Source organism: Ischnura elegans, chromosome 1, assembly GCF_921293095.1.
Source record: "Ischnura elegans chromosome 1, ioIscEleg1.1, whole genome shotgun sequence".
Lineage (NCBI taxonomy): Eukaryota > Metazoa > Arthropoda > Insecta > Odonata > Coenagrionidae > Ischnura > Ischnura elegans.
Window position 1 is genome coordinate 88,957,820 of NC_060246.1, and position 17,509 is coordinate 88,975,328.

Genomic DNA, 17,509 nt, shown 5'->3' on the forward strand with positions numbered 1-17,509 from the left:
AAATTTAATGCACGCAGTTTTTGCGATAAACTGCAAAACACAATTACATTTCTATTTCCATTGCGTGACGGACTCTATTTCAGTTAATTTTTTTATCACGTTGTATTCAGTCCATCAGTCAAAATTAATCGATGTATTGAATGTTCACTCATATTAGATGATTCTCATGGAAACAAATTGTCAATAAAAGATTTAATGTAAATCTATCCTTATTTGCAGGCTCAGAAGCTGAGAAAGCACGACTGCCAAAATGGATATTCGACTCTGATATTCAAGAGATTCTTCCTATATGCTAGCAGGGCCTTAGAGAAGTTGAGGGATACAGCTGGATCGCAACGAGAAGATTGTCCTTTTCGGTGAGTTTTAAAGTAAAGTTTTCCAGTTGTTATATTTTATTAGTTCTTGATGTAGATTCTTATATAAGCAGGCATTATTTCAGAGTGAGTGTCGTGATGATTTTTCTCTACCACGAAATTTTATCTTATAATTGGTAAATCACTGCTTCGGAGGCGAATTTAAACATATTTTATGTGCAGCTCCTGTTTTTGTAAGGTAAGATAATATTTTCTATAATTTACCCTAGCTTGTGTCAATTATGAATTGTTGAACAATTATTCAAAGGCGCAGTATTGGATTCCTGTTTATGACCTGCCGATACTAGGAAGTGGGATTTAACTCTTACACCGAAAGGTTAATTTATGTCCTCATCCCTCACTCTTGGTTATTTTGTTGCGCGAATTAGGAAATTCCTCGGCATTCATCGTATCACTCGTACTCAAAGCTTCGTGGAAACAGAGCGGTAACAAAGCGCCTGGGGAAAAAAATGTTTGCTCGTAAAATGGAATCGTAAGACAAATCCCCCGAAGGAAACGTATCATGGAATGCTATCGCTGCTAAGGGCGAAGACATGTATTCTCAGCACAGAAATAATATTGTAACCCTCATCCGAATGCGTTCGGCGCTTGGAAATAATGGCCCTCCAAGCTCGGTATGATAAATACAATTCATTAGATGGATTAATCATTCTTCTCTCCTATAAATTCATACATTTGGTAACTAATCCACCTCAGTGGCATGTGATACCCCTTGGAAGCATGCAGCAATATAATTTAATGGAGACAATATGAATAAAATTCACCCATCACTATGCAAAAAATACTCAATAATATTTAACATTTCAAATCAAACCCATAAGCCTAATCATATTTTTTTTAGGTCGCTTAATCCAAAATTGTTAGGTCTTATTATGGCTGTAATTTTTTTTTTACTTTTTTGTCGTGCAATGCATGACAAAAGATAATTTGAGACTTAGTGATGGTTCATTTTTTTGACCGAGATTGTGTAACGTCAACGTTTTATCTATATACCAAGTTGTACAAGGCCTCACTGCGACAGATATGAAGGAAGGAATATACCACTAATGGTGTCGATGCAATGTCACTTAGCTTTTATGGCGCAAGTTTTGCAGCTGATGTGTCAAGGGAACAACAACGCAACAACGCTGTCCGCAACCCCTGAAGAAATTCGACCAGCAAATGTAGTGAAGCTTTGACGAACTGATGGGGAGTGGTAGAGAAAGGGTGTATGGAATTGGCATTTGGCGCGGAGCAGTCGTGGAACAGCTGCGGTGATGGTGGAGCAGGAGTGATGGGATGGGAAGGAAGGAGTTGGTGATTGCTGGACGGAAATGGGCGCGTCAGTCAAACGCCCAGTCCGTCGTCCGTTCATTTTGCCCCGTTTCCCGTGTCCCTCGGGTTGTAAAGGGTGGAAAGCTACCCCAAGCCACGGACTCTTTGTGATCTCCGTGACGCGAATAGTTGAGTCATTCGAAATTCACGTCATTTCATCCGAACAATTCATTCCGTTACGCATCAAGTGTAAAATTCGCCGCATGTCCTTCATAGGGAGAGCGAAAATAAACTCCTACATAAAATACAGCCAACATATTCCGTGTGTTGTCAAATTTCAACCTTTGTTTACGTGTCATTTCTATTTTATTTGTGTATCAAACAACTTTATTGTTATTACTTGATATTTTCATGAACTTTGTGCTCTTGATGAGCTAGTTATTGTAAATTGTGTTTTGCTCCAAGGGTATACCCAGAGCATGAATAAATATATAATCTATTCTACTCATAGGCCTTCACGTTATCTGTTTCAAGACGTACCTTCTGTTATATTGCTTAAACGTTGTAACGCTTTTTCTCTAAAGATTACACTGTTGTTTTTTCCTACAAGAGGACATACCTTACGCTCAGCTAGCGGTATTTTGTCTTTGTTCGTGACGCATTACTTTATCGAAGGTTAGGCTGTTATCTCATTATTTTCAAACTACATAAGCTGACCTTTGTCAGTATTTTCAAGCATACGAAATGTTAAAATTTAAATCTGTTAAATTACTAAGGTGAAATGAATAAATTGTGAACAATACTTCACGTTATATATCTTAAAATTTTTAAGGTGATGGAGCTAGTTTTATACTCATAACGGCGCGCAAAAAAAACATATTACGCGTTCTTTTATCCTTACGTTTTCTTTACTCCAGGTGGTGAAATAAAAATTCACATTTTACGTGTATGGCCTATTTACGATAATTACGCCAAAAAAACTAGGAATTGAGTGTAAAATTTTTCGCGTCCATGCACTCCAATTAGAGTCCATCCAAAGACTGGTTATTTTTTCCGTCTATACACAGTAAGACTCCGAGCAAGATATTTCACGTCAGTAGATCTCGTATTTTTTTAACTCCCCTATTTCGACTAGCGTTGCGTCTCCCTCGCGTTTTTCTCTCTTATCCCATTCCACTTTTCTTCAGCCCCGGTGCTAATTTCCACGAATGTCTGCGACGTGCCTCGTCAGTCGTCGACAAGGATTAAAACTCCCTCTTCGCCCCGTCTGACGATCCGCCCTCCCGCACCCAAGGATGTCATTAGCGGGGTCGACCGATACTCGAGTGGCGGCTGGCTGGTGATCAGCGAAGAGCTGAATTGGTCGCGTTTTATTTTGCGCGCAATTTTTCTTTAGCCAATTAAGTTAGAAATCTTGTTAATTGGGCTACGCATAAAACTCGAGGCTTGAATGTTGACTTAAGATGAAATAGTGTGCTTCGTAATATTTTATTCATTTCCTCCAATCAACGAGTTTACTGTAGATAAAAATATCATTATTACTTTGAAGAAGTGAGGGAAACGGTATTATCGATTAATGTAATATTAAGTTATTTCCAGGTAGTTCGGAGGCCCTCTTATCATTCAGATTTCCCCAATATTCTCCAAGGTGATTTCAATATATTTATGGAGCGTATTCAACCGCAATTGGGAAAATACTACCAGAGTTCTGATATTCACTGCTATTGCCTAAGTGATATTCAAAATAGGTTTTTAAATTATTATTTCCCGTAAAATAAATGCGTTATCAGTCTCTTAAAAAAGTGGATTCATCAGGTGGTAAATAAAAAATGTTTAAATAAAAATAAGGTCATTATCGCAATTTACCTATCGTTTTCTGTTTCAGCAAATCTTATTAGTTTCCAAGGACACTCTATTTTAAAGAACTCTGTTGATATTTGGTCAATTAAATAAAAGACAATAAATCGTAATGCGTACTAGTTTTCAACACACGCGTATTAAAAAAATCCCGCGCGATATCACTGTGCTCAGCGGACCGATATTGTTGAGGGTCAAAATTTTGGCAGGCCCTTCTTTGGCGCCAGTATTGACGTAATAATCAGATTTGAACGAATTGCGACTTAGCATTTGCATGTTTGACCTCATACCTCGAAGGACAAAAGTAGGCATTTTCTGAAGATAAAAATTTATTTTAATTATTGGCGATATTTTGATCATTCCCATCGATAAAAATCGTTTATCATTACTTTAAGATACATTTTTAATTATAAATGATGAAATATCAACGATTTTTTTGTGCTAAAAGCGTACAATTGAGCAAAGCTTTTTTTCAAAACTACAGTAGAATCTATTATTGGTAAGGATTATACTTATGCACATGTACTTATGTTCTTAATTTTTACATTTCATTTTCAGAATCATTGGAAAGCCTGTTGAGCTATACATGTGGGAGACATTATGTGAATAAGGAAAAAAAAAACTAGTGACGGCAACACCTACTGCAGCACTCACTAGGTACCCGTCAGTTTACTGGTCTTGCTATTTTGAGGTATATCGGTGCTTAAAATTTCAATTTTATTTGTTCAAAGTTATCAATTTTTATTCGTAAAAGACACCGTCAAAAATAATTCAAACTCGGGAAAAATTGAAGCGGTAGAGCGAAAACTGATGGAATTATGACCCAGATCTTGGTGGTTACCCGTCGAAATAAAGGGTTTCCGCCCTTCTAGTGTTGATTCCTGTGCAATATCTCGGATACTTTGACGGATTGGACGATATGAGATATCCAATTGTTGATAACACAACACTCCTTTTTTCCGGGAAATTGCTCACGAATGCTGGCAACGGTTTTGCGAGAACCCGGAAGATATTGAGAGAGAGAGAGACACCCGTGACCTATGGGTTGAGCCGACCATTGAGTTAGCCGTCCGTGGCGAGGTATCGCCAAGTGCGAATGTGTGGGAGTGGAGGCCGGTTGGATGCCGGATGACCAGCGGGTGACGAGATCACCGGGCGTAATCACCCGTGAAATGGATTCTGGGAAGGAGGAGGTGGCGGTCTCCAGGGTGACGGGAGAGTTTCCTCAGGGGTCTGTTATATTGGGGGGAATTGAGCGCCTGATGCTCGGATGCTGTCGCCCCCATTTATCCTCTCGCCCCTTTTGACTCCCCCATCTGACGCCATCTGAGCCGTTTCCTCCTCCCGTCTCCCTCCCTTCCTTTCTCCTCTCCCTGTTCTCCTTTCCAGTTTCCTTGCATTGTTCGGTCGATCTTCGACGAGAATGAATCACTCTCGCCAGACTGATCGCTCTTGGTGCTTTTTCGTGACACATTGCTAGCTAAACCAAAGTGACTGCATAGAGGAGGCCCTATAACATCTCATGGAAGGTTGATTTCTGTTGCCACTTCTGTCGCATATTTATCAGCTTTCAAAAATGTACACGGCGCTGTGATGACCATTGTTGACCATTCGATTTGCCAGTCAACCATTTCTTCCTTGCGTATACATTGGTCATTTCTTATATTTGTGGCCTTCATAACTTCAAAATGATGTGACTCGCATTATGTTGACTGAGTTTCCATTCATTTCATGTGAGAGCCTTTGGTATTTAAAAATTACCCGCAGTGGGTTGTATGAGCCGCGTGAAATATTTGTAAACGGTAAGAAAACCGCGTTGATATCATGTAGTTCACGGTTGACAGATTTTTTAGTCCGTAAAATGATACTATCGCAAAATTTGTCGCAGATGCGGATTTTTTGCCTGGAAATATTTCCGAAAGGTGAACACGTACTGTCTCTATCGCTCAGGTTTTTATCCTGAGGATTGGATCTGGACATGACCCATTTCCGTGGCGATAAATTAATATAGATGTGAAAAGCTAGCTGCAGTTTGATTTCCGTTAAGTATTGATTTGCATCGGGCTCGTCATGAGAAATTTTTTTAATGATGCCATTATATTTATTGGACTGCACAATAAAAAATAAAACGGAACGAATTAAAATGAAAACTGTTGCTAGACATTACAATAATTCTTCCGTTAAAATGGTTACTTTTGTGTTGGCGGCCTAATACTGTAGAAAATGGGTCATGGATGCATATATTTCATTCGTCCAGCTAACATCTCTGCAGGGTAAACCCACGTACATTTTTTTGCACAAATCCTCACCGTACTGACTGTTAGAAACGAAGGACCCATCACTGCTCGGATACAAGCTAAAAGTTTTTCCTTACAACTGTCACCTTCCGCGCTGCAGCGTTCTAAAATTTTCCTTTGATGTCAGCAGTGGACTACGACTTAATGGTCATTTATGTGTGAAAAATATTATACAGTGGCAAAATAACCTTGACCTGAACTCGTACAAGATTTTCAACATTATTTTACCACGGCATCAACATCACGTATTCCAGCCATTTTATCATTGATGAGCAACGCACAGCACTTGTTGCCAGCCCCACAAAGATCTTTATTGCAAAATTGTGAATTTGAAGATAACTTTTTTATGTTACCACCTACTGATGTGTTTTATTTTTTCTCTGAAACCTACTAGCGGACTCACCTTTTGACCTCAATTTATCTATCTGCTTATAATGTAAACTACTGGTGATCTATTTTCGTGGAATATTCAAAAGCTTTCCCATTCTAATGTAACCTTCCCTTCAACTGAGTGATTACATTTGCATTCATTGGGCACTGCGTTCTATGGTAATTTCATTATTTTTAAAACCTTATGCAGTGTACTTTCAAGAGCTCTTGCAAAATTACGAAAATTATTTGTGAAGATAGAAAATTATTTTTTTTTGTATTCTGAAACTGAATGCGGTAACATTTCAACAGGCTGAATTTTTATTTATATGCATTTAGCACCTTATATGCTGAAGAATGCTTTTGAGGTATTATAGAATCTCTCGGAAGCTATAATTATTCTGAAGTTTAATTTGCTCATAAGGCTTTATTAGCATTTTTAAAGGACATTTATTATTGCATTTGCCAAAGAACCTAAGGGTTAAGGCAAAACAAACATAATAGCTACGCGATTTATTCACGATCCCCGAAAGCTGTATTCGCTGAAATATTTTTGCCTAAAATTATGAATAAGATATTATAAGAAAAGGCACTTGTCTGAATCGAGTTAATGCACGTTGAATTCAAACCAAAGAATGAAAAAAAGTTGTTTTATAGCTGTTATAATGACAATTACCTACACAAGTTTTCATGTAATAAGAGCACATTTACCGGCGATGTGTACTAAGTGTAAAATTTTACTCACAGAAAACAGTCTGAATACTAATTTTCCACACCATGTACCCACAGCATTCTTATGAACATAATTATAATCATTACTCATAACATTCGCGGGAACAATTGCTCCTCATGAAAGGTTTTTTTGTAAGTTATAGTGGAGATTGCTGAGTGGATTCTTAATGTGGGCCTAAAAAGTTTCAGCATAATTTGATTTTTTCCATGACTACTCCCGGATGGGACTGGAAGTGGATGAGTGAGCTGCATTACGTCGATGAGCTTCGCTAAGTTTCCCAATTACCCGTGAAAATCTCTCCGTTCATTGACCAGGATTAGGAGTGACGCATTTCGAGGGAGGATTTCACTCCCAGAATGGCGCTATTTTTCTCGCTCGTCTTCCGCAGCTGCCCGTGGTGCTCGTCAGCAACGAACGAGTTATACGGTTTTCGATTCGCTAGTTTTCCCGACGCCGCGACGAGGGTGGTCTATCCCTAGATCGGAGCGTGGACGTCGATCGGCCGATAAAAATGGAATTTCCCGGAGTCCGATCTGGGTCACCCTTCAGAAATAGGCTCGCTTCCCCGCGGAGATCACAGTTTGGCGAAATTGCCGCCTATGGGCCATCACCCATCGCCCTAAGTTCATTCCACTACCCCTGCGTCCTCATTGAACGGATTGAAATTTCTCGCTCCGTAAACTGTTGCATAACTGCATTTGCGTCCTATTTTTGGCCATTTTTTTCTGTCTTTAATGCAGTTAAGTTATGATGCATAAAGGTTAAGAAAAGACTTCGCTGTTCCACAAAATAAAATATATTTGCGACCGGTTTCGATACAGCGTATCATCATATTGATCATACGCTGTATCGAAACCGGTCGCAAATATATTTTATTTTGTGAAACAGCGAAGTATTTTCTTAACCTTTGTGCATCATGAAGGAGTTTCACCATGTCACGCCAACCACCATCGCATTTACAGTTAAGTTATTTTTACTCGAGGAGCTACTACGAAAAACCCTGTTTTAGTTCAAATGGAATTTTGTCTCTACCCAACCCAGGTTTCGTTTCTTTCTGTTTTATATTAACTTTTACATTTTTGACAGAAAATCAAATCACATATTCTCTCAAATAGATCTATCAGCCTTATAATTTACGGATGGATTTTGTTTTTTTTTGTTTTCCCTTGGTTTAAATATGGTACTCCACCATTTTGCGTTCTGTCTGATGCCATTTCGTCATCCGCTTCACTAATTTTTGAGCAGCCCCAACAACAACTTATGCATCCATGTATCGGAAAATCGTTCGTTTCTTCAAATCAGCTATTTATTTCGTTGGCATAATGCTTAAGGTTTACTTCTTCGTAGATTATTCAACATGCCTTGGTGCGATCTACTAAATGAGTCAAAATTATCTTTTCCATCAAAACCATGCTAGCAAACTTGAAATCATGCCATGTAATTTCAATGACTTTTAATGTTATATTTTGTCGTGTTCAATAATTTTTTCTTATGCAGAAAAATCTCTTCTCTTCAGAATACTATCTAATATGAGCTTTCAGACAATATTGCACTATCTTTTCGTTACTTTCTGTTTTATATTAACTTTTACATTTTTGACAGAAAATTAAATCACATATTCTCTCAAATAGATCTATCAGCCTTACAACTGACGGATGAATTTTGTTTTTTTTTTTGTTTTCTCTTAGTTTATATATGGTACTCCACCATTTTTGCGCACTGTAGGTAATTTCGTCACTATATTCTATCATCGTATCCATATTATGACTCTGTGAGGTATATCCGGTGATGAAAATCATCGTCCGTGCTGTGTTTTACTTTAAATTGGGGTTTTAACAACCACTCAGCAGTTTCATGTAAAGAATGGATTCATATTTCGATGTTACTGAAACGGAATACTCGTGTTTCGTCTCGTTATTTGATCCTTTTGATATAATACTCTTCCTAATCATCCACTCTTTTACAGAGCATCCCAATTTTTTCTCTCTTATGTTAAATAAAATACCTCTTATATCCTCTTACTGCTCATCACCACTTCTTGGTATTTTCTTTTGGCTTGACTTTTGAACGAAAATTTAAAAAAATGTTAAAAATCTACGAAATAACACTTTTTTTCATATGGGATTTTGCCTCTGCTCAAAGCAGATAGGAGTCTGATGTCATTTCCTCATTGATTTTTGCGCAGCTTCATAGCTCTAACAAAAAATTACTGATTTAAAGAGCAATTCCACTTGTTACTTCAACTACTGAAGGACTTAACATATTTTTTCTGGTAAATCTTTGAGAGTAGATATTATAATTAGGGGACATGTCATGACGTGCCAAGCTTCAACTCAACAAATTCTCGTCAGCGTTATGGTTTATTTGTGACTATTGAACTTCAAATAATATCTGGTTTTAATTTAATGCAATTTATTATTTCCAAGTCAACACGTTATAACTTTGCGGACCAATATTGCAATCATTTTCTTGATAAACACATGTGCAAAGGTTCAAAATTAAATTAATTTGTTTGTGAAGCGTATATGTGTAAAAGGAAATAATCTGGAATAATTACGTCAACAATGGGTAAATATTACATTGGGGTGAAAGGAGAAATAATGGGAAAGCCAAACTCCCAGCAAGGGCGTAACTCCCAGAGTATCGGAGTGAAGGTTCACAATTTTGCCTGAAGAAGCAGTTATTTAATCAATTTATTTTGCTCAAACCCATTACAGCATCTTGAATTTGTTTATCCATCTCTGACGATAACTAGCATAAATTATTTATACAATACTCTCATTTCCTGAGCCAATATTTGAAGCGGTTTGTGATTATCAGCGCTAAATGTGACAAAAATCTTGCGTTCAACTCTTTGAAGATAAACAGTTGAGCTCCAAGGAGGTGGAATTTGACCCCGTGGCATTTTCTGTGGAGGTCCACGCACTGGAATTAATTGGGTCGGACAGTGGGATTCGGTTTAAACGAAGGGAATTCGAACTTGAGTGAGTGGTTCTAACTAGTCGGGTGAAAACCTTCCCACCCCATCCTAGGGCTTGGTAGGCTCCGTGCGGCGACACTCCCTAGTTGCGCCGTTCATCTCGCCTGCTCTGCGGGTCCAATCTAATTATTTCGGCGCTTCATTAGCGAGGGCAAAGCGGCGTGGGTGAGAGAACTGTATTTACCACATCAAGATTCCCTGCGCATTGGGTGATGTCGAAGACCTTTAAGGTTTCGACGGCTGTGTAAGCCAAAGAAGAGGCTGTAGAATCCACCCATTCATTTGCATTGTTTCAGAAAATTAAATCTTGCTGAAGAAACACCTAAGGGTTTTTAAATTTAAGTAAAAATATTCGTCAGTAATATATGGTTCAGCATTTTAAAAGTTAGCTGCGTATAATATATTTGTCAGTTATTTGTAGCTGATTGGACGAGAGTAAATATTTTGGTTATAATTCATGGAAGTATTCCGATTTATTTATTCTCAATATGCTTACTCTCGTATTGTTAAAGTTTTTGGAGAATATTATTTAAACTAAGTTTTAAAAAGTAATCTGTAGTAGCATATTTATTTTCTTTAGATAGTTCATTCTTACAATGAACAGTTTTTTCAAATACGTATTTGTTAGTAAGTTGCTTGATTATCAATGAACCGATATGACTTAAATAGTCTACCGTCTGCTTTTACTCTGACTTATAACTATCCCTACACCTCCCTTGCAACCTCTCCAGCACACTCAGTTATAAATAACGGTCTTTTATTACGCCTCACACCACCCTCTCTGCTAATAAGTTGTTCCTGCATTGTTATTTTTGGGGGAATGCTAACCCCCTAAGATTAATAATGAAACACTGACTTGCAATTTTCCACAAAAATAAAATTTAATTCGACTCGAGTTTCGATGTTACTACATCATTTTCAAGGTACAACTGACTGAAAAAAATGATGTAGTAACATCGAAACTCGAGTCGAATTAAATTTTATTTTTGTGGAAAATTGCAAGTCAGTGTTTCATTATGAATCAATTCCACTCCATCTCGCTTGATTCTTCGAATTTTATCCCTAAGATTAAATTATGAATAAGCTTGTACCATTCCTAATTTAAATAAATAAATAAATAAATAAACTTTATTGGCTCTAGGAATCCTTTCCTTTGGAGCCTAAATTAATACATAATCATAAACACTCAGGCTGAGAAGGTTAACATAAAAAAAAAGAAGAAATCATGAAACACTTAACCAACCAACTCATACAACCACCTGTATACAGATTTCCAAAGACATGAAACAAAATCAAAAACCATACAAAAAACATACAAACCCAAAAATTGCAAGTTGCAGACGCTTATATAAATTCAGGTATCATAAAAATAAAAAGAAAACAAAGACTTTTTGAAATTATTGAATGTTGAGATATTTTTTAACTCTTGAGGAATCGAATTCCATACATGACATGAATTAATATAAAATGAATTTTGGTACATGGTTGTTTTATGAATAGGTACAATTAATTTATTTTTATTTCTTGTAAATCTTGTTATTTAACATTGTTATTTTTGTTGTAATTTAAGCTCCCTTTTAGACCAGGGATGGCAATAGAAACTAAACGAAAGTCTAAACCAGTAATATTTCAATCGTTTCGTTCCCACGACCGAAACGTAGAAACGATACGAAATGGATATAAGCCCGGAGAGATAACTCAGGGTCGAAACGAAATCGGATTCAAAACTACTTCGGGTCGAAACTAGACTACAGTTAAGACTCCGGGACGAAACGAAACGTAGATAATGTTTCGCCCCAGGGGGACCACGTGCTTCACCTTCGAAGAGTTTAGTTTCGACCCGTACACCGAGTACGAAGTATGGATGAATGAAGTAGAGTTTCGGCCCACCGCCATTCGATGCATGGGACACTCATATTTCTACCACTAACAGGAGAACGGTGAACACAAACTGGCCATTCGATTTTTAAGCTCGATGTTTTAATCTCTTTACACGTATGTCAAACGTAATGGGTCGAAACTATTTCGTTTTATCCCCCTCCACTCAACTTCTGGGAACGAAGCTTAACTAGGAGCAGCGGAGTTTCGATTAATTTAGTTTCGTTCCTGGGAGTAAGGTTTCGTCCCTGGTCGAAACTTAACTCCTTGGTGATTTAAATTTCGTGCGGGAACGAAAGGAAACCTAGCGTTTCTCCCCGGGTCGAAACGAAACATTTTCGTTTTGTTTCGCTTGCCGTCCCTGTTTTAGACCATCCCTCACAAGTTATTGCTCTCTGTTTCTCTGCATGCAACCTGCCGCCGATTCATCCATAAATCTTGATCTCCTCTTCACTGTCTGTGTTTTTCTTTGATTCTTTAATCTGTCAAAGCTTTCATTCTGTTTCTCATCACTCGCTCCATCCACACATTTTACCTTCTTATGTCATTCAGCTCTTGCTTATTTTCGTCCATCGTCTTTAGCCAGTGCCACCTAGGAATAGGTGGCACTAGGTGGCTTTGCTTTAGTCCCTATTCTGTCCTTTTTCCCTCCGATCTCATCACTTTCTTAATTCTCTTTCGTGCCCACTTCTCAAACGGCGTGAGCATATTCCTTCCTTGGTTTCCACATTTCACGTACAGCACTGCGCCTCAGATTACTGGCAGTTTTTGGGAGCGTTGTCTTAGTGTTATCTCATAAATTATCCTCTTATTAGCTCCTTCTAATTAAATTCACTTCATATAGTTCCATTTACTTTTCCTTATAACTATACTGCCAGGGCTGTTTTCTCTGGATACGCTATCTAAATAATTAGATTTTCTATCAGCTCAGTTGTGATGCAATTACAGTCATATTTAACCTCAGGTTGTCTACTTTCTAAGCTATTTTAAACGATTTTGGCTTTCATGAGTAACAATATTAGCAGAAAATATTTGTAAATAATGTAGATCGATGACTAAATCTTACGAAAAACTGAAGCTTTTATTTTTCAACCGATTTAATGGCGGACCTTTGGAAGGGATGTTTATATTTACATGCCTAGTTTCCTATGGACCCAAAATTTTCACGGGAGCTATAAACCAGGGGGCTATGGGAGGAAGAAGAAAAGGAAGATATGCGGGAAGCTTGAAGAAAGGGGAAGCGGTCCTTCGTGAATATGCTAGTGGTGGTGGCCGAGGTGGAGAAGAGAGCCTGCGTCGCTGCTACCCGCAACAGAGTCAATGTTTGATTCCTTCGACGGGGACAAATTGGGCGTTTCTCGTATTCCGTCCACAATTTTCTTGCTTATCTTTCAAATTCCATAGGAACCTCAGCACGAAGAATGTTTACGTTTCGTTAGTTTGTGTCAAAATATGCCTTGTATATTATTCATCCCGTTTTCGGTATAGCCGAGAGTCATCAAATACGTAAATATGTATCCCGCTTGGCATGGAGAATCTATGTTCCTTCCTCCTTCGCAAAACTGGATCTATACCCCTGTGCTGCCAATGACCCTTACATTAATTCGCTTTTTTGTGGGATAGCTTTCTATTTATTAATAATCGTCATTTCATGCTATACTTTAAACTCTTGAACCAGGCTAGCAGTCCATCATTTTGTACAGTTTGGTTTAACGCCAGTGATGGAAAGTACTTGTCAGTAATTCTTTATCATGGGTTTCATTTGTCTAAATTTGATCTCCATTATTTGAAACTTTCGGGAACCCCTTTTCGTCCGATTTTATCCGGCTTTCGATTAGATTATAAATGCCCTGCTTGTCCCTTTACTAACTTACTACTATGACCAACAAGTGTAAGCAAGGATGTTTCAATTTTCTTTAGAGCTATTATATCAATTTATTTATTTGACTCAAACACGTAAATTCTTTTAATCAATTATTATTTGTTTGTATTAATGTTTTCTGCAGCTGAGAATAACTGTTAGAGATCACTGGAGTATTTGATAAAACAGGCTTGATAGAATCATTATGTGATTTAGAATTTAGATCAATGCCCATGTTCAATGACGCAAACAATATTATACAATTATAAGCAAGCAAAATATATCTTACTCTTCAATGAAGTATTTTAAGTTTATTATCATTTGAGGTGCAGTATTGTCCGCAAGAAAGAGCGTTAATATATTGATCAATGCATTCAAACTCTGTGCGTTCAAGTTGGATTTTTTTCTCGATTAAAATTATGCGGTTGATGTGGGACGCGTATTTAGTGCAGCTATTATTCGTTTCAATTGTAACAATAGAAACTGAGTGATATTTGGCCATACTAAATCAACGTCATTTCAAATGGACTTCCAGTCGTAACCTCGGTCGGTGTATGGAAAATGAAGTCTGTTCAAATGAAATATTGTTAAGTTCCTGATTTGTGGGGATTTTTCTATTATTACAACCATGACACCATTAAAATGCATTAGTGATATGTCCACTCACTTATCTGTATAGCTAGAATTATATTAATAATGTTTGTGCGGCGTGAACAACAGGTAAGAGAAATAGGAAGCAATGAATACTAAATGTTGCGAATTTAAGAAAGGAAAGTAAATGAAGAGGAACAATGTTGATAAAAGCAGACGTGAGGAAGTAGCGTCATATTTGTCATCACCGCAATCAAATCCGAGAAGTTGACATTACCGGCTTTAGCAACTGAGTATCCCGGAGGCTAGGCCAAACACACTTCACCCTTGTTCAATTCAAAGTCCTTCTTATTTACAATTCCCTACCCCGCCACTGCCGAACAGTCCCTTAAAATATTCGAACGTGATCATCATGCGTGATGATTCAAACATCTCAATAGGTTGACTTCTTTTAAAAAAAACGTATATTGCCGTAAAATAAATGGTATAGAATTTGGCTTCTCGCTTTCATTCAATGCATGAAAGGAGATTCGCTTGGTGGATTAAACCAGTCCCCCGCGCGCACACTTGAACGATCGGAGTGGAAGCTCAAAGCATCAGAATGCGCGTCGCTTCAATGCGTTCAAATGAGTCCACTTAGCCAAGAAACGAGGCTGGCGCGGGATTATTCCATATTTTTTCCATCCGTCGTCTCGAGCCTCGTAACTTATGAATACCGACGTCGACGTTGTGCTGCGTCGATAAGGAAGGAGCGTGAGACAAATTCGCACTTCCCCTCTCCAAGTTAGTAGGTTGAAAGTGCTAATCATTTGGGATCGAGGAGAAGAGTGGGAAAAAGGACGGCAGAATTTGTTTCTAAATGTTAAAGAAGCGCTAAATCCCTGGTTAACACTCGACGGTCGAATATTGATTAATAAGGTACCTTAACTGACTTTCATTTGCATTAATATTGTTTCAATTCCATTAAAAAGGTCTGTGATTCATACTGGGTAAGACAAACATTACAGTGTATTTTTTCTTCCTCTTTTTGAATCCTTTGATTGGGCAGTAATGTATGTACCGCAAGGCATAATAGTGTTGAATAACCCGTAGTTTTATGCTGGAAGACCGCCTCGGAGGAATGCTTTGTTTCACTTTTTTTTTTTACTTTCGACGTTTGATTGAAATTCACGCACTAGACTTCCCTTCAAGTTGATCACTAACTGTGCAAACATCTTCCGGCACTATAAACTACAATTTGACTGGTTTTATGCTGACACCATTAAAATGCATTAGTGAAATGTCCATTCACTTATCTGTATAGCTAGAATCATATTAATAATGTTTGTGCGGCGTTTTACTATAAACACAGTGTTTTGGAATTCGTTTCGTTTGTTATATAAGCACTATTACATATATCCTATAGCTTAAAAAGTTGGCGGGATAAAGAACAAATGAGGTTATTTTTGTAATCAGAGACCAATAGTTAGCCAAAAAATGGCTGCCCCCCTTTAAAATCAATATGGAGTAAAATCAAATGAAACCACGATATATCAACTGAGAGTGATGAGTTCTCTTAAGATTTTATGTACATATTTTTGAACGAGTTCGCATGCAGTTGCGAGAATCCGTGAAATTCGTGGACACGAGAATCCGACCAGTTTTGATGAATGCTTGGAACCCGCGTGCACCCACGAGATTCTAACACCCGTCGCAGGGGTCGAGGTTGACACGCCGAAGCCGTTCGCTCTGGGGAAAGCGAAAGGGACGCAATCAGCGGGATTGGAGGAGGGAATGAGGAGAGAGGGAGAGAGAGAGAAAGGGAACCGTCGATACTTAATGCATTGGCGTACCCACACACCCCGGCGCGCCTTTTCGCTCTTCACCTTTTTCGCATTTCGAATGGACGCGTTTCTCGCCTCGCTTCCGTCTAAACGCACTCCCTCTCTTTGTAATTTTCTCTCTCTCTCTGTCTCGTCAAAGCGTGGGAGGGATGGTGGGGATCGGGCTAATTGGAATACCCTCTACACACCTTCGCCTCATCTCCCTTCGGAAAACTCAACTTCGCTCACGACATACCCCGATATCCTAGCACGCGGAGCTATAACGGGTACGGTATATTTCAGCGTGAATTGACATCAATATTCGTAAATATTTGACCAAATTGGAAATACCACATGTATCATTTTAGATCGTAATCGTAGTTAATAATTTACTCATCTCCATTTGGAAAACTTTACTTCACACACGACACACCCCGGTGTCCCAGCACACGGAGATGCTTAGCGTTAGAGCGTATTTCAGTGTGATCTGACATCAATATTCGAGAGTTTGGACAAAATTGGAGTCGTATATCTAATTTTAACGCAAACAGTATTTAATAATTTATGAACATGAAAATGTGGTTCTGGAAACCGAGTAAATATTTTCATTAGATCTCTATTTCGTCTGATATTTTATATTTCTCCATTGGCACCCTTTATTCCTTGCAAATACGTATTATTTTGATCTCATATTTCAACTTCCGTTATTATTTTAGTTTCAGCTTCTGCTCAGTGATACGATATTTGTGATATTTAGCTACAATGATAGTGATAATTGAATATGATAGGATGAAATATTGAAATGATAGTTTTAATAATTAATGAACAGGAGAATGTAACTCTACAGCATGAACACATTTCGTTTATAATGTATCTTTTATAAGTTTTGTCACCATTGGTACTCTTTATTTCTTTCAAATATTATCTGCATCCTATATTATAAATTTTGTAATTAATTTTACATATATTTAGGATGCAAATATAACATACTGGTAGTGATAGGTTTGCGTGGAAGATGGCTCTCCTATATATATATTTTAAACCACTGGGTCCAATCCCCAAGCCGCATGTCCTTCTATATTTCAGTATGAGGATAATTACTTTGCAAAATATCCATAAACCTTTATTCTCTCACTCGCTCTGCCCATTAATCAACACGTCCTTTTTCCATCATTTTTCGTATCCGCATTTCCTCTTAATACGCTTAATGTACTTACATCGTCTGTCACCTATTTATCTTCTCTGGCAGTCCTCTGAAGCATTTCTCATATTGTGTCGCTTTTTTTTCTCTCCATGCATTTCGTTTTCTCGGTTTCTTTCCACATCCATAGCCTTAATTCTTGCCTCATTTTCTTCCTTCCAATTTTGAGCAATAAGCACCTAATAAGTAGCCCCGAATGGCAGGTGATTTTTATCCTTGCAATGGTAAAAATTTTTCTTAATATGAGCAGAATATTAAGCAAAATGACTAGATCATTTCACATAACAAAACCGAGTCTCCAATCGAGAAATT

At 37.9% G+C, this 17,509-nt stretch overlaps 1 protein-coding gene across 1 annotated transcript in view; it reads left to right on the plus strand.

Annotated features, from left to right (window-relative positions):
- Positions 1-222: 222 nt before the first annotated feature.
- LOC124165511 (aminopeptidase N) overlaps positions 223-17,509 on the plus strand; it is a 119,308-nt gene continuing 102,021 nt past the window's right edge. The window contains exon 1 of the mRNA XM_046542963.1: positions 223-356. The gene's annotated coding sequence lies outside the window, so the exon portion shown is untranslated. The remainder of the gene's footprint in view (positions 357-17,509) is intronic.